Raw genomic sequence first — 26710 nt, forward strand, 5'->3', positions numbered from 1 at the left:
TAAGAAAATTGAAATTGTATCAAGTATCTTTTCTGACCACGATGCTATGAGACTAGATATCAATTACAGGAAAAGATCTGTAAAAAATACAAACACATGGAGGCTAAACAATACACTACTAAGTAACCAAGAGATCACTGAAGAAATCAAAGGGGAAATCAAAAACTACCTAGAAACAAATGACAATGAAAACACGACGACTCAAAACCTATGGGATGCAGGAAAAGCAGTTCTAAGAGGGAAGATTATAGCAATACAATCCTACCTCAAGAAACAAGAAACATCTCAAATAAACAACCTAACCTTACACCTAAAGCAATTAGAGAAAGAAGAACAAAAAAAACGCCAAAGTTAGCAGAAGGAAAGAAATCATAAAGATCAGATCAGAAGTAAATGAAAAAGAAATGAAGGAAACGATAGCAAAGATCAATAAAAGTATAAGGTGGTTCTTTGAGAAGATAAACAAAATTGATAAACTATTAGCCAGACTCATCAAGAAAAAAAGAGAAAAGACTCAAATCAATAGAATTAGAAATGAAAAAGGAGAAGTAGCAACTGACATGCAGAAATACAAAAGATCATGAGAGATTATTACAAGCAACTATATGCAAATAAAATGGACAACCAGGAAGAAATGGACAAATTCTTAGAAAACCACAACCTTCAGAGACTGAACCAGGAAGAAATAGAAAATATAAACAAACCAGTCACAAGCACTGAAATTGAGACTGTGATTAAAAGTCTTCCGCAAACAAAAGCCCAGGACCAGATGGTTTCACAGGCAAATCCTATCAAACATTTAGAGAAGAGCTAACACCTATCCTTCTCAAACTCTTCCAAACTATAGCAGAGGGAGGAACACTCCCAAACTCATTCTATGAGGCCACCATCACCCTGATACCAAAACCAGACAAAGATGTCACAAAGAAAGAAAACTACAGGCCAATATCACTGATGAACATAGATGCAAAAATCCTCAACAAAATACTAGCAAACAGAATCCAACAGCACATTAAAAGGATCGTACACCATGATCAAGTGGAGTTTTTCCCTGAAATGGAAGGATTCTTCAATATATGCAAATCAATCAATGTGATACACCATATTAACAAATTGAAAGATAAAACCATATGATCATCTCAATAGATGCAGAAAAACTTTCCACAAAATTCAACACCCATTTATGGTAAAAAACCCTCCAGAAAGTAGGCATAGAGGGAACTTACCTCTACATAATGATGGCCATATATGACAAACCCACAGCCAACATCATTCTCAGTGGTGAAAAACTGAAACCATTTCCTCTAAGATCAGGAACAAGACAAGGTTGTCCACTCTCACCATTATTACTCAACATAGTTTTGGAAGTTTTAGCCACAGCAATCAGAAAAGATAAAGAAATAAAAGGAATCTGAATCAGAAAAGAAGTAAAGCTGTCACTGTTTGCAGATGACATGATACTATACATAGAGAATCCTAAAGATGCTACCAGAAAACTACTAGAGCTAATCAATGAAGTTGGTAAAGTAGCAGGATACAAAATTAATGCACAGTAATCTCTTGCATTCCTATACACTAATGATGAAAAATCTGAAAGAGAAATTAAGGAAACACTCCCATTTACCACTGCAACCAAAAGAATAAAATACCTAGGAATAAGCCTACCTAAGGAGAAAAAAGACCTGTATGCAGAAAACTGTAAGATACTGATGAAAGAAATTAAAGATGTTACAAACAGATGGTGAGATATACCATGTTCTTGGATTGGAAGAGTCAACATTGTGAAAATGACTATACTACCCAAAGCAATCTACAGATTCAATGCAATCCCTTTTAAACTACCAATGGCATTTTTCACAGAACTAGAACAAAAAATTTCACAACTTGTATGGAAACACAAAAGACCCCGAATAGCCAAATCAGTCTTGAGAAAGAAAAACAGAGCTGGAGGGATCAGCCTACCAGACTATACTACAAACCTACAGTAATCAAGACAGTATGGTACTGGCACAAGAACAGAAATATAGATCAATGGAACAGGATAGAAAGCCCAGAGATAAATCCACGCACATATGGCCATCTTATCTTTGATAAAGGAGGCAAGAATATACAATGGAGAAAAGACAGCCTCTTCAATAAGTTGTTCTGGCAAAACTGGACAACTACATGTAAAAGAATGAAATTAGAACACTCCCTGACACCATACACAAAAATAAACTAAAATGGATTAAAGACCTAAATGTAAGGCCAAACACTATAAAACTCTTAAAGGAGAGAACATAGGCAGAACAGTCTATGACATAAATCACAGCAAGATCCTTTTTGACCCACCTCCTAGAGAAATGGAAATAAAAAAATAAAATAAACAAATTGGACCTAATGAAACTTAAAAGGCTTTCCACAGCAAAGGAAACCATAAAAAGAATGGGAGAAAATATTTGCAAGTGAAGCAACTGACAAAGGATTAATCTCCAAAATTTACAAGCAACTCATGCAGCTCAATATCAAGAAAACAAACAACCCAATCCAAAACTGGGCAGAAGACCTAAATAGACATTTCTCCAAAGAAGGTACACAGATTGCCAACACATGAAAGGCTGCTCAACATCACTAATCATTAGAGAAATGCAAATCAAAACTACAGTGAGGTATCACTTCACACCGGTCAGAAAGGCCATCATCAAAAAATATACAAACAATAAATGCTGGAGAGCGTGTGGAGAGAAGGGAACCTTCTTGCACTGTTGGTGGGAATGTAAATTGATACAGCCACTATGGAGAGCAGTATGGAGGGTCCTTAAAAAAATAAAAATAGAACTACCATACAACCTAGCAATCCCACTACTGGGCATATACCCTGAGAAAACCATAATTCAAGAAGAGTCATGTACCACAATGTTCACTGCGGCTCTATTTACAATAGCCAGGACATGGAAGCAACCTAAGTGTCTATTGACAGAGGAATAGATAAAGAAGATGTGGCACATATATACAATGGAATATTACTCAGCCATAAAAAGAAACGAAATTGAGTTATTTGTACTGAGGTGGATGGACCTAGAGTCTGTCATACAGAGTGAAGTAAGTCAGAAAGAGAAAAACAAATACCATATGCTAACACATATATATGGAATCTAAAAAAAAAAAGATGGTTCTGAAGAGCCTTGGGGCAGGGCAGGAATAAAGACGCAGACATAGAGAATGGACTTGAGGACATGGGGAGGGGGAAGGGTAAGCTGGGAAGAAGCGAGAGAGTGGCATGGACATGTATACACTACCAAATGTAAAATAGATAGCTAGTGAGAAGCAGCTGCATAGTACTGGGAAATCAGCTCGGTGCTCTGTGACCACCTAGAGTGGTGGGATAGGGAGGGTGGGAGGGAGACGCAAGAGGGAGGAGATATGGGGATATATGTATAGCCGATTCACTTTGTTATGAAGCAGAAACTAACACACCATTGTAAAGCAATTATACTCTAATAAAGATATTAAAAAACAAACAAACAAACAAAAAACCTACCCGTTTGTAATTCTTCTCATTGGCCAGGACTCCTGGTGCTGTGGGAGAGGCCATAATGAGGTTCCCTGACTCGGGATAGGCTCCGCTGCTGGTTAACTTGGGGCTTGAACAAGCAGGCTCCCACCCGGGCTTTAGATTCCGTGTCTGCTCAGCCTGGAGGGCAGGAGGGTGGTCTTCCAGGCCCTCCAGTCCCCTCACCATCTGTTTGCATCGCCTTCTCTCAGTTTGCCCCTCGCCCAGCCCTGCCACTTCCAGAACCATGCAAAAGCAGAAGACACACAGCTGTTGTCAGCTGTGAATGGGGGCGTGGGGGGTAAGGGGAGCACAGGAGGTAGTGGTAAGGTCACAGGTCACTGGACTGGAGGTCAGCAGATGGCTGTTCTAGTTTCGGTTCTGTTGTGTGACCTGGGAGAAGTCATTTTATATCTAGATTTCAGCTTCCCCATTTTTAAAATGTGCTAATGACCCCATGCTTTGTCCCTCTCTTAAAATGACCCAAGAAGAGAAGAAGCTGAAAAGTGTTTCTGGCTGCCAGGTGTGCACCTCCTGACGGTCCCAGGTGGTGTCAGTCTCCTTCATGAAGCAGAGGGACGCTGGCAGCATCTCTGGTCATTCATAACCACTGGCGATGGAAGCGGACTTGTGGATGTTGTGTGAGGTTGGGCTTCTGGTGGGGACCTAGACGGGGGATGTAAGTGTCTTTCCCTACTCGATCTCTGTCCTCCCTGAGGGACCTCTGGCCTGTGAGTGACTCACACAGGAAACCACCAGCCATCTCTTCAAAAAGCTTGGAATCCTCTCAAGGATAGGCTTACTTTTTATTGCTCTGTGTTTATTTGGATGGTGGGGGGAGTAGTTTAGAGAGTCAAGGACAGATCCCTGGAGCGAGCTCCTCCATGGTAGGGTCTCCGTGATTGAATCCGTAAGATGGCAGGAGGTGGGACCTGGTGAGGGCTGGGTTAGGATCCAAAGTATCTAAATGCTGGTCCGTGGACCAGAGCCAGTTGGTGACATAAAACTCTCCAGAAGCTTGGCCCCTACTCCAGGTTGGGATGGTACTTTTTGCTTTTTAGCTTCTCCAGTTGCACAGCCAGTTTGGGGAACCACTGGAGTGGGTGGAATTGGTATCTGAGGGCTTGCCTGTTAGGGGGCTCTGTGTCCCCTGCCCACCTGCTAGTACACGTTGGGAAACTGTACAGTATTATTAGTATTTGTGTTACAGTGTGATTGGATTATTTTTAGGGTTGTCTATTTGTGTGGTTGTTCAGCTTACCAGGTGACTGCCAGCCTTCGTGATGAGCATGGGGAGCTGGGGAACTTTTGTAGTGTCTATAATTAAGTAGAGTGGACAGAATGGTAGGGAAAGATTCTGGAAGTATCTTATAAGAGTCACGGTCTGGAGGAGGCTCATCGTTCTGCTGGCCTGACCCTCTTAGTTTTGCGGTAGAAGAAAGCGGGATTCTTCCTGGCCCACTGGGGGAATCAAGTCCTAATCAAATACACTGAAAATGGGTTATAATTTTGAGGGCATTTGAGAAGGAAAGTGGTGGGGATGGGATAGCGCCCCTGATGCCTGATCACCTCGAAAGCTTTTCTTTTTCCAGGCCCTTCTATGACTCATCTGGCCTCAGCTACAGCCAAGAGGTCAGAGAGGTGGTCTCACCTGGGGATTCTTTTTTAGAAATTCACCTTCTCCAGTATCTACACTCAGGTGCCCCTGGGAAACAGCACCTGTGGCAGGCACCCTTTTCCTCAGGCTGTGCTCTGATGGGAATTCACAGGCACAACCCCAAATTCAGAGGAAACAAACTCCTCTCTGCCACTACCACTGTGACCTGGTTTCCCAAAATGCAGGGCTCAGAAATCACTTTCTCATCAGGCTAAAGTCGCTGTGTTTTCTCTATCATTTCCTTCCCTTCCCCCCAACTTCCTGTTTTCTCTTCCTCTTTTCTCCATCCCCACCCCATCTCTCCAGCCCTGTCCCAGAACAGGAACAGAGACCGAGCATTGATCATCACGATTTCCTGATGGGCCCTCTGGCTGCTCAGAGCCAGGGCTGGCCTGACTTCTCTGGGGCACATGAGCCCTGGCTGGCAGCATACAGGAAGCCAGGGCCTTTAGAGCCTCCTGTCTGAATGAGAATCTAACGAGAATAACCCTTCACGTCCTTGCAACGTTAACACCTGCCAAAGAACTTTCTCCTGCCTTCCAGCTAACACACTGGAACAATAAGACAACTAGTGTTTTGGCCTAATAGCTCTAGTCCAGTTTAGATGGACAAAACATCGATTTGGGAGTTAGATATGAGTTCATGCCTGGTTCTGCACCGAACTCCCTTTATGACTCTTCAGGGCACTCTAGTTCTCTCTAGCTCGGTTCCCTAACCCTTTGGAAAAATGGAGTTCCTGGTACCTTTAGCAGAATTTTTGAGGACAAATTAGGAAAATGTAAGGTTCACCTGATGTGCCTGTTAGATATTATTTGCTTAACAAATGTGAGATCCCTTCTTTGGTTTTGGTTTTTGGCCCAGAGGAGTGGCTGTTCAAATGTTGGTGTTCAGAAAAATCACATGATAAAACAACAAGGTCCTACTGTGTAGCACAGGGAACTATATTCAATATCCTGTAATAAACCATAATGGAAAAGAATCTGAAAAAGAACATATATGTGTGTGTGTGTGCATGTATAACTGAATCACTTTGCTGTACACCAGAAAGGAATACAACATTGTAAATCAACTAGACTTTAATAAAAAAAAAACAAGAAAAATCACATAATAAATGATACTCATGGGAGGAAAATCCATGTCTGTTCCTGTGTTTTCATGAAACATGGAGAGACAGACAGACAGAAAGAGACAGAGAGATAGAGACAGAGACAGAGAGAGACCAGGAGACCTAGAGGCTGGGTGCACATACATCTATCATTAAAGAACCAAGTCCACCCACTGCTGTGCCCACAGGTCCCACTATTCCATAACAATATTTTTCTAATGAGAAAAAGGGAGAATCCTCCCAACCCCATGCCTGAGGTGGACAGTTTTACTCAGTTAGCTCCCAGGAGTAAAACTACAGAAACAGCAATGTGGAGAAAAGTGCCACCTCTCGTCTTGAAAGTCCGTTAAATAAAAGAAAAGACTTCTATTCAGGGTCAGTGACCACTTGTTTGAGAAGCCAGCCCGATCATTGGCTGCTTTTTTAAAAAATTCCAGAGACCAGAGAGTCAGAGACACATTCTAATCTGGAATCTCATCCCAAGCGGCTGAGTGAAGCTCTTTTCTTCTCTGAGCCTCAGTTTCCTCAACTACAGAAGCATTAGACAAGGTTATTGCATTTCTTCCAGCCCTAGGAATCTGTGATTCTGGGACTCTCTCTGCTCTCCTTAAAAGAATGTATTATGATGAGAGGAGAAGAGGAAACGGCCTCTCCTTAGTAACGTCACTTGCATTCCCTTTCTGCAGGTTATCACTCACCAAGGACAGAGAAACCACAGGACTCTGGAGGACCACAGCCCTGATTTAGGGAGCCAGACTTGTCTTGGCCAAACAGCTGCTCATCTGGTTCGTTCCATCAGCCTGGATTGGTGAATCTGAGTCACAAGGGAGATCTCCAGGTAAGAATCAACTGTCTCTGCTTATGGCCAGCAGCACGGTGATGACCGACATTGTAGTGCAGAGAATCTGCGGTATGCAGGCTTACAGGATACCTGCAAGTATTGAGGATGGTCCTTCCACCAGATTTGTCATCTCTGATTGGAAGCCATGCTTCCTAACACCACATACATGTATAAGGAAAAAAACCAAAAAGCAAAAAAAAAAACAAGGACATAATGAAGAATTGATGTGCACTTCAAAGTAGCTGTAATTTTGAAGTGCTTAAATGTCCCTGGGTTTTATAACTGCCTTCTGAGTGGGAGCTGTTGCTATCTTGAGTCTTTTTAGTGTTTAGGCAGGAAACAGTCGCTTGGAACTACATGCAGGGGGAGAGCAGATTAGAGTTGTTGCTGGAGGTCGCTTTGTCCCTGCAGAATGCATCTGAGGGCTTCTTTCTGGCCATCCAGACTGAGACCAGCAGGGAGAGAAGTAGCCCACCTGGCGTGGAATTTAGGTCTCATGCCGGAAGTCTGGCTGGCATCTCACTGTAACGTTTTTAGAGGTAAATGCAGCTGGATTTAGAGGTAAATTCGGCACTGCGGTGCACCAGCCTCAGATCACCACGCCCCTTGCCCTCTTCCCTCACCGCCAGCACGTTGGTTCTCTCCCTCTTTCACCTTCTCCCAGTTATGGGCACTTTTCTTCTTATCTGGAAGGAGAGGGCCACACCTACTTGAACTTCATCATTGAACTTGGACCTGACATGGGCTGACATCCCTCTCCAGTGACTCAAGGTCTGCTGATTTCAGCTCCTTGGACTTTGTTGTATTAGCACATCTCCTCTAAGCTGGTCCAGGGCACCCACACATCCAAGGTCAGGAGTCACGAAGGAAGTGACAGTACACTGAGATGATGTCACACCTGTTACTCTTTCAGCGGTTGCTGCTGTGACCTGCTCTCCTCTCCTAAAGCTCTTCTTTTGCATTTAGATATCCTGATTTTCCCTCAAAACTAAAACCAGAAGCATTTCATAAAGTTGAGAAGATAAGACCAGGTGATTTCTCAGGTATTTTCCAATTCTCATTTCCTGGGATTATTTTATCCCAGACTTGGTCCTTAGACCAGATTCTCATTCTTGAGGGGAACAGATTTATATTGTGCTCCCTTCCTTTCTTCCTCTTATGGTTTCTTTCTCCAGAGGGGTCGTTGTGGCCTCTCCCGTTGCGGAGCACAGGCTCCGGACGCGCAGGCTCAGCGGCCATGGCTCACGGGCCCAGCCGCTCCGCGCCATGTGGGATCTTCCCGGACTGGGGCACGAACCCGTGTCCCCTGCATCTGCAGGCGGACTCTCAACCACTGCGCCACCAGGGAAGCCCAGAGCTGTTAATCTTGATTTCAGAGTTCCTCTTCAATAGCAGCCCGCCCTCACCTCGCCTTGGCCAGATCGCCCTCTGTGGTTCGGCCATTTGAAGGTTTGCCCTGTTACATCCAACCTCAGGTCTCACCACACTCCCGGCCTGTTGAGTCCATCCTTTGTCCCATCGGATAGTAGCTGAAAACTAACTCACCCCCAGCAGCCTTTTCACTTCAAACCAGTGTACTTCCAAGACCCAGAGGAATGTCCTCACAGCTGGGGCCAGCTGATTCGGGAGCAGGTGTCCTGGCCCCTCAGCGAGACAGTTAGGTTTCGAGCATGTGTTCGTCCAGGCCCACAGCACTGGCTGTCTTCCTTGACTGTGGACTGTTAGCTCTTGTGGGGCATTCATTTATCCAGCCATCCGTGCATTCCACAAATCTGTATGGAGCATGTCCTACGCAGCAGGGGTATTCTTGGTGTTAGGGGTCCACACGAAACAAAACAAAGCAAAAAACAAACAAAATTCCTGTTCTCTTCAAGCTTGCATTCTAGTGGGATCAGGGGAGTGTCAATAAATAAATAAGCGTATATTATACCAGGTAGTATTAAGTGTTATGGAAAAAATAAAGCAGAAATAATGATAATAAAGCCAAGTCAGAGTGAGAGGAAGTCGGGGGAACAGGCATTGCTGTTTTAGGCAGGATACCAGGGAAGGCCCCCCTGATTGGGTGTCATTGGAGCAGGACCCGAACAAAGCGAGGGAGGGAGGCTTGAAGGAAAAAGGGAACAAAGGCTCTCAGGTGGGAATGTTCTTGGGCTTCAAGGAACTGCAAGAGGATTGGAGCGGAAGGAACGAGGGACAGTGGAAGGAGGTGAGGACAGAGAGAAGTGGTCAGATGGTGCAGGCCTCATGAGCCACCGTGAAGACTTGGGCTTGTGTGTTCTGGTTGGCTTTTCCAGAGAATCCTGTACCCTTCCTCTCTCTTCCCCAGAGAGTCTCAAAGGCTTCATCCCTAAAACATCCTGAAATAGAAATAAAGATGGATGTTCTTGACCAGTAGAGTATTTGCCATTCATTCCAAAACCCGTATTGGATACTGGGTACCGACACTCTGGAGGTAAATGAGACTTGGCCGCCCTGTCCTAGGAGCCCGTGGCCCGGCACTGGTTCAAGGCTGCTTGGAGAAGATGCATGGATAAATCAGGTCCCAGTGAGCAGTTGTCCTAATTTGGTCATTGTGATACCAATTTGCTAGAGTAGGAATTTCCCCTGGGACCTCCCACAGGTCACTGGTACGAGTTCTCTTGGAATTCATCCACCTAGACTATTGCCAAGTCTGGCCTTCTGGGTAGAGGGAGGACCAATCCATTCAACAAACATGTGAGTGCCTATTCTGTATCAGCGCCAGTGCTAGACACCAGGGAAAAGGATGCTGAGATTCAGCTCCTGCCCTCAAGTTGTTTATGGTTTCACTAGGAGGCCTGCTAGTGACTAGACAGCACCCCAGTTATCAGTGTTCTGATCAGAGTGGGTGTGAGGGACCAAGAGGTGGGGCGCTTGAGGTAGTGAGCTCCCCGTCCTTGGAAGCATGTGAGCAGAGTGAGGGGCAGAGCCGGGGAAGCTTCCTGGGGACACGCTGTCTCCACTCCATCCTAGAGATGAGGGGTGGTCTGCTAGGTGAATATCGGGGAGGGTGAGAAACTTCAGGGAAGGTCTCCAGGTAGAGGAGAAGCATACACGAGGGCTGCCTCTTGGAGGGACTCGCTGTGGCTGTGCAGGTGAGGTGAGGTGAGTCAGAGAGGGACTCACTCAGAGATGGAAGCTGGGAGGATTAACCAGGGACCTTGAGTGTCGAGCTGAGAGAGTTGAGTCCATTCTGAGGACAGCTCAGAGCTGGTAACAGAGCTTTAAGCAAAGATGGATGGCACTTGCAGTCTTACAAAGCGAAGGGCCGAATTTTATTTGACCCCCTGTTCTCTAAAGTGCATATTTTATATCTACTCCCTGTAATATTATAAGATAACAGTTTCCTCAGCTGTAAAATGGGTTCACACAGATCAGCCGGATGGGAGGTTGTGAGGGTAGATACATGGCCTTTCCCCCCCCAGGGCCCTGGGGAGTGGTAAGTGCTGACAGCACTTCACGTGCAACTTGTTGCACAAATTACTGGTGAATGGTTAGAACAGGAGCCTTTTTTCTGATGAGAGAAAGTGGCTGGCAACAGTCCATGCTATTCTAGTAGAAATGATGGCATTTAGATCTTGATCTGTTTTTTTCTGGTCAGAAAACAGATACCCATTTCTGAAACCCTCTCTCTGCTGAACACTAAAATAAGAGTGTTCTCTTTAAAATGTGCACATTCATTAAACAGATAATACCTGAGCCCTCACCGTGCCCCAGACACTGTGCTAGGCCTGGAAGCATCAAGACAAATCAAGCCCAGTCAGCCCCTTGAGGAGTTCATAAGCTCATGACGAAGACAGAGGAGCCAACAGTCATGGGAGCAGGTGGTGGGCAAGAGCCCCGGCATGAACAAAGTGACGTGGGTGCAGAGAGGGAGCCTGCCCTCTGCCCAGGCAAGTCAGGGAAGGCTTCCAACAGGGGCCATGTGAGCTGGGCACTAAAGGATGAGTAGGAGTTGGGATCTGGGAGAGAGTACAGAACAACACTGTCGTCAACTCAGTTCTCTGTGATGGTGGTGGGGAGGAAATAGCCGGAGGCATCGTCATGCACAGATAATGCCTCAGCTCTGCTTTTAAAACTCCGCCAGTCGCCATCCTCCCACCTCGTTCCCAGCGGTGACTGAAAATAATGAAATTGACTAATTTGAGTTCATCTCTTCTCCGACGCTATGGAGGTGTTAGTGAGCAGAATAGGATAAGGGGTGGGGGGCCAGAAAAGAAGTAGAAAGAGGAGAAGGAGGAATCCATTTCCATCATCCAGAAACACTGATTGAACAGCATAGCTGTCTGGTGGCAAAATTCAACTTTACAGAGACCTGGGTCTGCTTCTTCGCAGTGGAAACTACAAGAGGTTTTTAAAACTGTATCTGTCCTTCTACCTTTCTCTTAGAAAAAAAATATATAGGTGTGTATATATATGTGTGTGTGTGTGTGTGTGTGTGTGTGTGTGTGTGTGTGATGTATATGCACGTTCTCATGTGTATATGGCATGATATATATGTAAGTGCGTCTATACATGTATATGCCCATTTATATTATATAGAATTTATTCTAACCTAGCACAGAGCCTGGTGCCCATGACCTCCAGTCACACTTGCTGGTTGGAGATGGATGTGTGGTTTAGAACTGACCTTGCTGACCTGCACACATCCCCAGATGTGCCAGAGTCTCTAAAGGTCATGGCATTGGATGCTCACAGGCACAGCAGAAGGGAGTCTTGGTGTCAGCTACAGAAGAGGAGCCTGCAGCTCAGAATGATGAAGCATCTTGCCCAAGGCCCACAGCTATTAGGTGGTCAGGATTCAAACCCTCTTCTAACTGTCCCTCTTCCACTGTATATGCCATGCGTCACCCTATCTATAAATGGGTGAAGCTTCCAGTAAACCAAGGAGGAGATTCTACAACTAAGACTTGCCCTTGGAAGGGTCCCTCAACTAGGGCTTCAAACTGCAGAGCTGGGAGGGCCAGTGGCAACTCACCAGAGTCAGGGATGCACGTGTCCGGAAATGCTCTGTGGATCCCTCCAGTGCTGGCAAGCACTCTGTAGCTCGGCCTGCAGGGGAGGGAGAAGGGAGGAAAGAAGGAAGGCAGGGAGGGAGGGATGGAATGACAGGCATCAGGGTTAACTTGGGTTCTAGTCCAGGCCTGGCACTGACTCACCTTTGACCTTGGACACCCCTTCCCTTCCCGTCATCGCTAGGAGGGTGTTGGGCTTGATTGTCCAACTTCCATTTCTGAACTCGTCCCCAAGGAGAGTCCTTGAATCCTGCTGACTCCCCACGTCGTGCCGGGGGACCCCAGTGTAGGACTCGAATTTGCATCATCACCACCAGGAAGCTCTCAAAGGTGAGAAACCAAGGCCCTCACCTCCTCATGGACGGCCGGGCCTCCACCAGCCCTGGAAACAGAACAGCTGAGCCAGTACAGAGTAAAAGGATGGCTCGGCGGTACCTCATCCTCCCAGCCTTCTGCTGGGAGCCCCCGGTGTAGCTGCTGCCCTTGTTCAATCCCCTCTTCCAGCCCTCCGGCCTCCTTGCAGCTCTGTCTTCCAACCCAGAGAAGGGTTGGAAAAGAGGAGAATCAGCTTGGAGTGTTGGGCTCCGCCCTGATGGCAAGCTTCCTTTCTCTTTTGGGGACCTGTAAGCTGCCAGTCCAGGAGTCCCAGGAGGGAGACTGCCCCTGACCTGGAGAGCAGGAAGGAAGCCGGGGGTCAGGAGCACGCTGCACACTGGCAGAGAGAAGAGTCCTGCAGAATCGTTCATGTGACCGCAGGCTTGGCCATCAGTGCCCCGCAGGACCCCTTTCCCCACGTGTCAGCTCTTTCCGCCCTGACCCGGCTGCTAGCCAAGCAAGGAGGGCAACGGCAATCTACCAATTTTCTTCAGTTACCATAACGTGGATACAAGGAGCTGGACATGTGATGACATTTGCAAAGGCCCATGTCCCTAGTTCTAAGGGAGGCCACATGGCATGGTGTACATCAGAGTGGGCTTTGGGTGAGATTTGCTTTCACTGGGGTTGTCGTGAGATGCTGTGTCCTGCCGTGGTTAGTAGCACAGACTGCAGCTGGACAGCCCGGGCTGGGACCCTCCTCTGCTGCTTCCAGCTGGTGAGCTCGGGCTGACCGGACGTCTCATCCAGCTTGTCCTCATCTGCAGAACGAGAGCCCACAGGACCTGCCACACGAGGCTGCTGTGATCAGGGATGTGAGTTCATGCGCGTAAGGGTGCAGAGTGGTACCTGGCCTATAGTCAGGGCTCAGTGAGTGTTCGCCCATTTTATTTTGATCTAAAGCCTCTAGAATCGAATATTCTATTCCGTTTCTGGGCTGTGCTGTGGGTTCAATCGTTTACTGGCTGTTTATTAAGCATCTCCTGGGTGCAGAACTCGTCCTAGATGATGGCATTTCAAAGCCGGAGTCGGCAACATGATAAACACAGTGAGACATCACTCCTTCTTTGCCATTGGGACAAGTGAAGCCTTGTAGGAGACCAGAGGCTGGAGAGTTCCCTGAGCCAGGCGGCTTCTCAGAGGAGCTGGGGGCCTGGAGTGAAGTGGGGGGGATGGAGGCCTGAGCCGAGGGCTGGACAGTGGGTTGACAGAAGGAGGGAGGAGTTGACTAAGGATGATTAGGGAGGGGGTCCATTCTGAGTGGGAGACTGGGGGAAGAGCTAAGGAGGGTGGAATTCTTGAGAGTGGTTTTCTGGTGTTGGTGTGGGCGGTAGGCTCTGCTTGAAGCCTTTCTGGTGTGAAATGCCTGGGGCCCCCAGGTGGAGATCCATCCCCTTTGCCCAGCTTCGGTGTCAGTTGAGGAAGAGGGCTCAGGATACGCCAGCAAAGGGCCCCCATCGCACAGGATGGAGCAGGGCCCCTCTGCTCCCGGCAGAGTGAGCACAGGCCCCTCTGTGTGCGGCCCGAGAGCCCTGGCCGGGCCTCCTCCTTGAAGGGCCTGACAAAGACTGGCTTGTTCTCCCCTGACATCAGACCTCGCCCTCAGGATTTCTCTGTTCTTCTGGGGCAAGATCTCACACAGTGATAATAGAGTGAACGGGAAGAGGGAGGAATCAAGTGAAAGCTGTCTCAGGCGTCACCATGCCAACCCGCTCCCCTGGCTGAGGGTAGGAAGAGGGCGCCTGCCGCGTGTGCCCTGCGCATCTTCCAGGTCACACCCCGGCAGGGACAGCCCTGAGCTGCGGGCGTTCTGGTTGGAGCCGAACGGGAGCTGCTTGTATTGGTTCCGAGAGATGCTAGCTGCCTGGTCAGTGACGGACAAAATATTAGTGAGTCACATTACTTAATTGCTGCATACAATGGGTGGATTGTTTTCTGTGTGTGTGTGTGTGTGTGTGTGTGTGTGTGTGTGTGTGTGTGTGTGTGTGTGTGTGTGTGTGTGTGTGTGTGTGTGTGTGTTTTAGCTTAAGTAAGTATTGCATTTAAACACCTGGGTTTTCTATTTTAACAAAGATTTATAGTGAGTTCTGCCTTGGAAGTTTCATGAAAGCTTACTGTTTAGCGGGATCTGTGAGATCACCTGCTCTTGAGTCTGTCTGACCCTCTTTTCAGATGAGTGAACGGAACCCAGGAGGACGGGAGGCAGGAGTAAAGCTGTTGTAGGCACCCAGGATTCGGACCCTGTGTGACAAGTACTCAGCATGAGACCCCTAGTGAGGGCTTACTCTGCTATCCCTGCTTACTCTTTGAGCTTTGACTTGTGCCAGATGGGGTCAATACAGGAACTCACTCGTAAAACAAAATGAATATGAAACCAGTCCAACGGGAACCGCTAGTTTCATTTATCTTAAAATAATCAATCCTAAAACAACCGTTTACTTGTGAGATACAGGAAGAAAAGGGGATTTGACACCGGAACTTCACATCCTTAGTCCAGTGCAGTGGTTCTCAAGCTCATGGCCAGGGCCATAGGCTAGTAAGTGAAAGGGGAGCCCGTGTCTCCACTGTCTCTTCAGTGCGTTTCCCACACTCCATACTCCACTTCATCAAATGACCTGGGATTGCTTTCTTTAGCTGGGTTCTCAGCTGGTAGGAACTGCGGAGCAGTCCCAGACCTGGTGCTTGAGTAACAATGTGCTGTCTTCAAGTGGAAGTTAGAAGTAGCCTGAACAGTACTTGATCTGTCTGTGAGGACTGAGAGCCCTCTAGCAGATGCAGGGCACAGCTTTCAAATTTAGTCATTTGTGGCCACAGACACCAGCCGGGGAACCCCGGCTGCAGGGTAAAGTTTAAACCAGGGTAGTGCACGGTTGAGTCATCAAGAGCACGGCCGGGTTTGAACATTAGTCTGGAGATAAACTTGGGAAGGTTGTTTGTTTGGTTTAACTGTGGTCTTGCTGGATCCATCCAAACAGGGAAGTTCCACTGTGACTCTGCTGCCTTCTCTGTGTATGTTGAGTTTCCTGCAGGGGCATCCTCTGCGAAAGCAGTGCTGTACTTCTGCACGTCTCTCTGTCTATAAATACAGGGTGGGGTTACCGATCGCTGACGGAGGATCTCCCGCTCTCCTAGTTTACACTTCCAGAGTGTTTTCCAGATCCAAAATATAATTTTAAGTGGACATTTCACCAAAATGAGCTGTCGTAATTCATTTTGATAAGCTTGGATAAGATTTCAGCATTTTCTTTCTTTCTTTTATTCTTTACATTTTGCAACTGAAGTCAGGTTGATTCAGCCACCAGACAGATGTTTCCCTGGTTGGAACACGTGATTTAAGACATTAGGGGAAGAGGCAGGGGAAGATGATTACTAAGCCAACTGGCTGAATCTATTAATTTTTCTTTCCCAAATGTCATGGCTCCGTTTCCAGCAAAGTGGTCAAGATCAATGCTGTTGAAATGACCTTGAACAGGAATGAAGTGAGTTAGTGTGTTAAGTAAGCACTGGGTACCACAGCTGCGAATTTGAACCCTTTTTACTACTAAGAATAAATATATTCAGGGCATTGAAATGGATCCCCCTGCTTTGTCCCTTTTCCAAACTTCTGCTTTTGTACTAAGTACCTACCCTGACCAGGTCTGGCGTTTTTAACGTGAGATGAGCACGCCCCTTAGTGGAGAAAGTACTTAACTGCAAGCTCTTAACATTTGCCCAAAGAAAAGCTCTCGGTTTTTACAGAAATATATCGCTTTAGTAACTCTTAAAGCCAAACTACTCGTCTACGTTGGAGGGTTATCGTGAGAATTAAATTAGATAATTTGTGGGCAGCACTTAAAACGGCACTGAGTGCAGGAATGACAGTCAGCAGCTGCTATTATCACGCTTATCTGAGAATGAGGATTTGGGAAGCCGGGGGTCGAGGGACGTCATTTTTGGAGTCTTCAGGATTTCAGCTTCAGCGCCCTCTGTGCCCACACTGTTACGTAGTAGGAAAGGTGAGTGAAGAGTAGTGGACAGGATTTACCCGGGGCAGGACCCACTGCCCCGCGGCGGAAAGCAGTGCCGGCCACTTCAGAATACAGGCCTCCCCACCGGGCAGGGATTTGGATTGAAAAGAGCTTCCACGCAATGCGATTCCACCTGCACTTGACGGGAGGCACTGTTCCTTTGCCACGCCTGTCCCTGACTTTGGACTTCTCTCGGCTCAGCCTCCGGACGCTCAGAAGTCTCCACAGGCCACCCTTTGTGAAAATGACTCCTAGCGGCGGGAGATGTCTTTTTCGGAAGTTAACGTGGGCATCGTTGAGGCCGTATTTTGCTTTTCTGATGACTCAGGTTTTCTTTCTTTTAATTGGCAAGCATAGGATGAGACTCCTGTGAGTCTGTTTCTTCATGCGCCTGAAGCTGGTTACATCTTTATCAAACGGGATGTGAAAGTGGGGAAACGATTTGTCTTCCCTCTCTCCTTTCTTTTCTTCCTTCATCCCTTTCTTCCTTCCTTTCATTCCTCCTTCTCTCTGACTTTTTCCTCCTCTCCCACCAGCCCCTCCTCTTTCCTTCCCTCTTGCTCTAAGTGGATGATGGACAAGAGGTCCTTGGGTCTAGATTTGGGCATCCACGCCATCTCTGGTCCACTCACTTTTTCATTTATTCGGAAACATATTCCCTGAACAGCCTACTCTGGATTCAAACAATCCAGTCCCAGTTCCGGTGCTGGGGGTATTCATCCTTTAAGAGGAGAGGCAGGCAGGTAAGCAGGGGTAACAGGACCATGGGGAGGTGCTGAGAGAGGGCTCCCGGGGCCGTGGGGAGAGGAGCGGAGGGCAGCGCGTCCCCCCAGGACTGGCACCGGGAGCACGGCAGGCCCCAGGCTGGTGGTGGATGTAAGTTTGCCTGGCAGAGAACCACCTTTATAGTGGGTTTAAAAGCCACCTAGGAGGGGCTTCCCTGGTGGCGCAGTGGTTGAGAGTCCGCCTGCCGATGCAGGGGACACGGGTTCGTGCCCTGGTCTGGGAGGATCCCACATGCCGCGGAGCGGCCGGGCCCGTGAGCCATGGCCGCTGAGCCTGCGCGTCCGGAGCCTGTGCTCCGCAATGGGAGAGGCCACAACAGTGAGAGGCCCGCGTACTGCAAAAAAAAAAAAAAAAAAGCCACCTAAGAAAACCGGGTCCCACCACTTCATCATAACCAGGAGACTGGGATCTGCCGACAGGTCTCAGGGCCAGGCCTGTGACAGCTGTCCCTCCAAAGGCCTCTCAACTCCAGCCACCGAGAGTGTGATCTCAGCTGTGGGGGACCTGGGGTTCCCTTCGTCCCAGCCCCAGGCCTCACTGACAGTTTCTCCCTGGCCTCCTTCCCACTCCACAGCCCCCTCCTGCATGAAGCCCTCCCAGATCCTTCCGGCCAGAGGATTCCTCTCCTCTTTTCCACCCTCTTCCCAGATACCAGTCCTCACTAGAATCTTCCACTCGTTACAGCTGGCTTTAAACATAGCCTCTCACCCTCACTGGATGGTGCAGGGACCGTAGCTCTAGTTTCTAAACAGAGCAAATGTTCACGCAGTTGCCCCTTTGACCACGCACCCACTTTCCTGGACTCTGTCAAGGACAGTGCTGGGTGTGGAGGCCGGACCAACGATTAAGACCTGCGTCGAGGAAGCTGAGCAGACACATATGAATATTATATTTTTGTTAGAAGTATATACAGGATACACGGGGTGTATATATTAGGGCCATAAGAAGGAAGAGGCCAGTTCTAACTTGGGAGCTAGTGGCAAGGGAGAGGAGGGGTGTTGGATTTGGGTGGAGGTGGGGATCAACTGAATCAAATCACACATAAAGGGAAATGTAGGTGGATAGATCACCCGGCAGAGCCAACAGACTTTTGCCAACTAAACAGAATCTTCAGTGTTACTGGTAATTTCTAGAAATGTTGTAAGAATTTATGACTTATTTCAACTGAATGCTGCCATTTCCTGGGCAAAGTAAGTAGACTTCCAAAGCCTTGGGAGTCAACAGCATCATTTCACCATCTCTTGGAATTGTTTTGAAAGCCAGTGGACGTAGCTTTGGTGTTTGCCAATTATCCCTAACCTAGTGCCTTAATGTTACAATTATATTATTATCGTAACTGCAGTGAGATCTGATTTGGGCTCTGAGGGCTGGGACTGTGGCGGCTTTTCCATTGCTTCTGGAATTCCAGAGGAAAAGAGTCTGAATTAGAGAACGTCATATTAGACCTCTGAATACACGGGATAGATGAAAGCTGGCCGCCCAAGCGTTGCCTAATACAGGTGCTTTGGGACCCGCTTTATCAAATATATGAAAATTAGTTGTAGTTAGCCTGTCTGCGTATTTCATGATGTTTGCTGCTTCGGAAGTACAAAAGGGCTCGAGAACAATTTCTCTTTAGTAGTTTAAGCGTTCTACCTGATTTCTGAATTACTGCTTTTTCACGGAGGTAAACTCTGGAGTACTCCCTGAGTGCAGCAGTGGCCAATTTTGAGATAGCATGGTGCTGGGAATCTATCACCACCGTCCTTCCCAAATAGCTGGAAATCCACAGGGCTTCAAGGAACAAGCCAGGGATGCTCTGTGCAAGTGCTGTCAAGGCGCAGTTCTGTTTCTTAAATGGAAATCTCATCCCATTTCTAATTACCTTAGCTCCTGGTGTGGCCTTAGGTTGCCTGAATACATTTCTGGAAATTGTTGGACATTCTCATTGCATTAAAACTTAGGATGTTGGAACGAAGAGGAGTTTCCCAGGTCATCTAGCCAGTCCTGGTGGGTTACAGATGTGATAAGGATGAGACTCAGATGGAGGGAGTGACCTTCTCCAAGGTCTTGTAGCAAACAAGTGGCTAAAAACAGATGGGGACAAGAGACAGTGACTCCCGTGCATTTGGTGGCATTGCAGAGGCCTTGCAGTCGCGGTAGCTTCCATGACCTTCAGGCCCCAGGGTTACATAACAACTGCCTGACCCGCCCCAGGCACCGAGCTGCATTTCTGCCCTGGAGTTTCCTTGCTTCTGCTTTCTGAATTCAAAGTTCCTATATAATCAGTCTTCAGTAGATTCTCCTGACCGTCTCTCCCTCTACTTTCCCCCCAAAACACACTTTCTATTTTAGAGGTTCATGCTGTACCTCATTAGGGCCAGGCTCACTGACCATGCACTTTCCCATCCCGTGAAAGGACTACTTCTCCCCTTTTCTTACCCAAATAAGAGTGTCTGACCAAAATAACAGATGGCCTGAGAGCCTCTCCTCCCACGGGCCTGGAGGAAGAATCTCATGTTTGGATGGAAGAGAAGCTCCAGGGGATCATGGGAGTCATGTTTCTGAACAGATGACTTCATTCATTCCACCTGTATTTATGGAATTCCTACTGTGTGTCAGGCCCTAGTCTGGGATCTGGGGGTATATATGTTAATGGCGATAGAGATTCAAAAGAAAAATAAAGACAGTGAGTGGGGAGTAGGGTGAAGTGTGATGTTGGAGAGGGTGGTTAGGTTGGGCTCCGCTGAAAAGTAAACCCTGGACAGAGGCCTAAAGAAAAACCATGCAGATATATTGGGGGAAAGCATTCTAGGACTAAGGACTAGCAACGGTCCTGTGGCAGAAACACATGTGATAAGTTCAAGAATGAAGAAGGGGGAGAGGCCAGAAGCCGTGAGTAGCCCAGCGATGGAGGGGAGTTGTACGAGATGAACTACCTTGGGGTAACATCACCTCGGGCCTTGTTGACTGTGATAAGAATCTTGTATTTTACTCTAAGTGACACAGGAAACCATTGAAGGGATTTAACCAGAGGAGTGACATGCTGAAACTTTTGAAACATCATTAGAGCTGCCAGATAGGTAATTGACTGAGTGATTGGGAACTGGGGAATCTGTTTAGGAAGTGAGTATGATAGTGTTGGCAAGAGATGAGATGCCTTGTGGGTATCTAGGCCTCCATGTCCGAGAAACGATCAAATTCAAGCTGCGTCCTGAAAGGAGAGCTGAAGGTTTGTTAGCTTAGATATGGGGTGTGAGAGAAAGGAAAGCCGAGGATGACACTGACGTTTTTAGTCGGAGTGTCTGGAAACATGGAATTGCCATTTACAGAGAGAAGAAAGACTGAGGAAGGGGCAGATTTCTAGGAAAAAAGAACAAAACTTGAATTTTGGATATGTGAAGTGTGAGGTGTCTATTAGAAGTCAAGCAGTCAGTGGGATAAATGAGTCTGGAGTTCAAGTGAGGGGAACAAGGAGACAGTTATAAATTTGGAAGTCATCAGCATACATCCTCTAAGATGGTATTTAATAGATATTAATAGTTGTGTCAAAAAGGGGACTCGGGGAGGGGGAAGGATAAGCTGGGACAAAGTGAGAGAGTGGCATGGACATATATACACTACCAAACGTAAAATAGATAGCTAGTGGGAAGCAGGCGCATAGCTTTGTGACCACCTAGAGGGCTGGGATAGGGAGGGTGGGAGGGAGGGAGACGCAAGAGGGAGGGGATATGGGGATACATGTGTATGTATAGCTGATTCACTTCGTTACACAGCAGAGACTAACACACCATTGTAAAGCAATTATACTCCAATAAAGCCATTAAAAAAAAATACTGCCTGCACTCAAGTCATGTCTGTATATTTCTGTGTGCATCTCTTGTTGATGGTTTTGAGTTTCATGTATCTTCTTGGCCATGTTAGAAATAAAAAGTTAATTTTCAAAAAAAAGAAAGGGAGGGCTGGGACTGCGGCGGCTTCTCAGTTGCTTCCGGAATGCCACAGAGCACCTCCACCTTCTTCATGGCCAGGAGGACAGAACTAAGACCAGTGAGTGGAACAAGAAAATGAGAGTAGTGATCGTGACCATGGCCACTACCATTTATGCCTCTGGCTCCTTACATGTGTGGTGTCGTTGTCTCTACAAACCAGCCTTGAAGAGGTTGAATTCATCTCTGTTTTACTCATATTGAAACTCGGACTCTGGGAGGTTAAGTAAATGTTGTTAAACACGTTGATTGAGACCACCCAGCTAATAAATAGCTAAGCTGTGATCCAAACCCAAGTTCATGTTCTTGTTGCTATGCTAAACATCACAGCTCAGTTTAAGAAGTTCAATAGGGTGGTCTTTCTTTTATCTCTGAGAAAGACAGCTTAGCTGAGAATGTTTGCGAGCTCACCCTCCACCTTCAGCTGAGCCTGTCCTGAATTGTCGGGCGTTTCAGATGCTGGCTGGAATACTGCATGTCGGGGCTGCCCTTGCCGACACAGAACACGCACTGTAAAGCAAGAGAGAACAATTTGAAAAAAGGAGATGACACAGGAAGATAAAGTCATACATGCGCTCTGAACACTGGCTACAGTTGAAGCCAAGACATTACCCATAGGTGCTGGTTGATTTCCTTTCCTAGTTTCAGAGGGCAGATGACAAACCCCACCCTACGGGAGACAGGTGGAGAAGGGGAATACAGGGATTGATTCCACACTGGCCGAGGGGCAGGCCCTGGGCGGTGTAGCTGTCATCTCCTTCAGGGCTTGCCGCAAACAAATGAGTGCTGGGGGTTCCACCTAGGAAAGTAAGACCTGAGGGGTGACATGGCTCGTCCAAGGACCTGCGGCCAACACATGTTACAGGCTTTCCAGACCCCAGAGCTCAAGCCTGTTGCACCGCTTTCCTTTAGAAGGGGAAGGAGAGAGGAGGCTGGGATGCTGAGAGCGGCTGCCGTTATCCTCCGCCCATCCCCGCCTGCGGTCTGGAGACGGCCGGCAGAGGGCGCCACGCCCCTGGCTCTCGCAGCCCGCGGCCCGAAGCCATGTTGAATGAGCAAATGTCTGCAGCCGCCTCCGCGAGATGGAAATGTCTCCCTGGCAGGAAATCCGCGAGGAGCACCGCGGGGTTGTGCAAACAGCCTCACAATGTCCGCTTGTGTGTGTGCACTCGGCTTCGCCCGCGTCGCCCACAATGCTCTGTTTTTTTTGGATAATGGGCCTCTGTGGACCCATAGGGCTTGTCATGCAAAGGGAGTGACCTGTGTTTGTCATAAATGGGCTCTTGTATGATTAATAGCCACGCGAACGCGCCCGCAGTAGCCGCGCGGCACCGGCTTCACCTCTTCGCCGAGGCGGTGGTCTCAGTCGCTTTCCTCCCTCGCTCCGAAGCGGCCGTGCAGAATTTATTGCTAAAAGGGAAATGACTTGTTTGCATTGTGGTTGCGAGACAGGAGGTGCAGAAAACTAGCATTCGTTGCTGGAGGCTGACTGCGTGCCAGATATTATACTAGGTGCTTTCCCTGCATAATTTTATTTACTCACTAACGACACTGCTAAGGAAGTATTATGATTCGCATTTCACAGACGAGGAAAACCCAAATTCAGAAGAGTAGACTTACCCAAGGTCTCCTCAGCCTGTGCTGTTGCCAGTAAAGAACTCCTTTTCTCCTTCAGCGTGGTCCACGGTCCACACACTTGGAAATGCCTCCCTCATCCTTCCTGGCTGTCCATACACTCAATTAGCGATTTTAAAATAAATGAGGGATTTCCATTCTTGGGTGTCAGTGTGTGTGTTGTACCTCCTGGAATTATATGCAAAAACATGTGGGTCTGTTCATGGGTGCGTTTTTCTAAGAAGGCCGATATTCATCGGATTCTCAAGGTCATCTATGATCATAAAACAACAAGAATATCTCTATTTTGGGAAATGTTTATTTTCTCCAACCTATTTCTCTTCCCAACGACCCTTCCTCTGTTCGGCTTGTTTGCAGTTGACAATCTTCCTGTCATTGCTATGCAGTGACTGCTTACCGAATCTTCCATTCCGTTTCGGTGGCCATCAGTGCTGGACTGGACTGCGTGCTGGACCTGTGCTTGGAGCTTGGCTGGGGAGGGGTGGGGGGTAGTTGAAATGGGTAACCTTCTGGAAATGAAGAAGACATAGCCCTTTAAAGAATCCACAGTAAGGAAGAAAGGTTGTTCATTCAGCCTGGGGCTCAGGGAGGAGGTTTCTGGAAGGAAGTGCAATCTGATTTGGGCCCTGAAAGATAGGCCATCCAGAGGCAGAGGAGAGGGGGAGGGCATTCCAAGCAAAGGGAGCAGCATATGAGCACAAAAACAAGCAAGAACCAGGCCAGAGCTGTTGGCACGGTCCATACGCTGGTGTGACCAAAGCACAGAGTGTTCACAGGAGCTGAAACTTGAAAGAGAGCTTCGGGTCAGGTTCTAGGACCATGTGAAAAATTGCACCCATCTTAATTTGACAGCCAGCTTGGGGAGCGTTTACACTGAAACATGCCTTTTTCCTTCCACCCAGCAGCTCCACATCGCGCTGGGCCGGGGAGTTGCCTCAGAAAGGCAGGAGAGCCGGCCTCCCAGGCACTCAGCACACTCCTCCACCCCCCCGCCCCCCCCCCCACCCCGCCTTTCCTGTCCCAGCTTACAGTGACGGTCTTCAGTGCTTGCTTGGGGTTCACGCTAGGGGTTTTATTTTAAAGCGTTCCTTTGGTTTGCGATTAAGCGTACTTTGAAATCAAGGCATTTGCTCCTTTCAGAAACTGGAGACCAAAGCAAAACCCCTCCTGCCTCTGAGATTTCAAGGGATGTTTTCCGCCCTTTGGCCGACCTTGACACTTGAGATGTAATGGACCGCGCCAACCTCCCTTGGCTTCAAATTCTTTAGGTTTTCAGTATGTGAAATGGCTTTTGGTGGTCTTTTTGGTACTTCTGTAATTTTGACATCCCCCCCCCCCCAAATAACTTTGAACTGGGAAGTAGTATACCTAATGCTTTGACACCTCCATCAATTCCAAAGCCTCCTTTGTTGCACAGGTGGACCTCCGTTTAAGAAAACTCAGTGTCTGGAAACCTAGACTTACAAATCAAGTCAGTCCCTGGCACTGGGGCAGGTGGGGTTCTTCAGGGGGCTTTCGCTTCCCAGAAGTACTGCATCTGCGGGCACTGTGCCTCCCGGTGCCTTGACCTGTGAGGTCATATTTCACCACTTGACAGTGACCTCTGGAGGCAGAGAGACCTCAGGCACAGATGTGTGGAACAGCTGCCGGGGACCGAGAGCCAGGCAGGGACGGGGGGTGGGGGGGGGCGGGGAAGCCTTTTTCTTTTTTTTCCTCTCTCTTTTTTTTTTAGGTTATATTGTGAGATAACATATAGAAGAGATTTAATTCACCAGCATTCACTTTACACAGGACATTTCCTGTAACGTGCGCTCAGAGTCTCCTGTGTGATCCGAGGTGCTCGGGGTATCTGGTGTTGGATTGGGGGAGGCGAGAGAGAGCCCAAGATAATGGCTGGAGACTGCAGCCAGGAGAAGGGCTTAGAGAGAAGTCACGGCCAGGGGAGACGTGGAAGGTACCTGGATAGAGTTTGGTGAGACACCAGGTCTAAGAGGGGGCAGCAGGTGCAGAAATCTCGGGGGACACAGGTTTCTGGCTCATAATTTAATGGACGATGATGCCTTTCTGTGAACAAAGAAGGAGGAGGACATTTGGGAAGGGCGGAACTTAAAGCCATTAAGATCTTCCCCAAATTGCTATGCTTGCAGGAAATTCACTTAGAGTTACCGGCCAGGAGTTGAGGAGGGAGGTCCAGTTTGGGGCTAGAGTGGGACGGGGAGACAAGGTGTGAAGAACGAGCATTGGAGACAGACACTTAAAGGTTAGATGGAGGAAGCGGAGACTTAAGAAGGACCGTTCAGAGAGATGAGGGGGCAGTAAGGAGGCGCTCCAGCATCTCGGCGGGGGAGGGCTTGGCCAGCAGCACGCAGGGCAAGATTCCTCTGCAGCCCCTCACTCAGAGCAAAGAGGACCCCGGCTTCTGTCGGTTGAAATACCCGAGAATCAATTCTGGAAGAAGGAGATCTGTAATCCAAGAGAAACGAGAGTCTGTCTAATCTAAATCACTGATGGTCAGAACAGCCCAAACTTTGGGCGACTTCTCCGTGTTCTCTTTCAGGTTCTAGACTGAAGCGAAGCCATCGGAGACAGGTGGAATAAACAGCTTTCCCAACACTGCTCCGTAAGCGGAAGGCACTTCCAAGACTGCTGCCCTGCAGGGGTCACTCTCCCTTTGAAATCGGGCAGAAGTGGCCTGGGTGGGCTGTGACGGTCAGCCCTCCTTCTAGGGAAGGGGCAACCTTATCAAGCAGTTTCCTCCTCACCGTGTTCTTGATGTCACAAGTGGAAGGGAACAGATTCACTAATGATTTCCCAGCGGTGGGCTGGTCCAGAACAAAGTCCCAGTTTGATGGTTTCCATATTCACTGGTATTGGAAATTGGGGCGGGGGGCACATTGACTTTCATTCCCTAAAAAAGAATCTAATTTCACTCTCATTTCTTGTGGAGACTTTTTGCTGCTGTAATATTGATGTTTATGGGGAAATTAGCTGTGATGAGGTAATAGTCTATTTTAGAAAACTGAACTCAGATATTGAAAGGACTATTTTAAACCTGCACTTAATCGTTCAGCTCTGTAATGGTCTCTCGGTATTTTTTTGAGAATTCCCATGGACTGTCTTACAACTCGACTCTAGCAGCTTGTATTCCACCGGGAACACCCAGCCCTTTTGAGGGACACCGTGGTATTAATGATGGATGAGGGTATTCAAGGCATTTTCCCATTTGAGTGCCATTACTTGTAGTGTTAAAACGTTTTGAAAACACATTTTAGCCATTAACTCATTTTTATTGTCAGATGAAAGTGCTTAATAGACTCACTCTAGTTTCCCTCCTTCGTCTTGGAATGAAATCATCTGTTGGACTCTTGGCACGACTTTCGGCAACGGAACAGAGAACCTTATGACTTCATTGCAGAAGCGGCAGCTGGGGCAGGGAATTCCAGCCCAGCCCAACTATCTAAAATCGCTCACCTGGTTTTGCTCCCGGAATTTATAGGCTGAGCTACTTCATTCCATCCATGAATTTCCCGCGCCCCCCCACCGCCAAAGAAAAGCAGGTGCTTCTGTCATTTAAGGAACGTACCCTTCCTTTTGTTGAGAAGTAGTTTTTTAAGCCACCTATTTTGTATCTGATACATTACAGGCTGATGGTCAACCGGTTTTGCTTATCATTGTAAGCAATCAAGGAGTATAAATGAGGTATGATGGGTTGTATGATTACTAGGAGAAAGCGTCTCTGGGTAGTGTGAATACCAGACGTATCAGGGTTGT

At 47.7% G+C, this 26710-nt stretch overlaps 1 protein-coding gene across 1 annotated transcript in view; it reads left to right on the top strand.

Moving 5' to 3' along the window:
* Positions 1–26710, top strand: part of CYRIA (CYFIP related Rac1 interactor A) — a 107776-nt gene that overhangs the window by 42465 nt on the left and 38601 nt on the right. The window contains exon 2 of the mRNA XM_019943262.3: positions 6981–7132. The gene's annotated coding sequence lies outside the window, so the exon portion shown is untranslated. The remainder of the gene's footprint in view (positions 1–6980; positions 7133–26710) is intronic.

Source organism: Tursiops truncatus, chromosome 14, assembly GCF_011762595.2.
Source record: "Tursiops truncatus isolate mTurTru1 chromosome 14, mTurTru1.mat.Y, whole genome shotgun sequence".
Classification (NCBI taxonomy): domain Eukaryota; kingdom Metazoa; phylum Chordata; class Mammalia; order Artiodactyla; family Delphinidae; genus Tursiops; species Tursiops truncatus.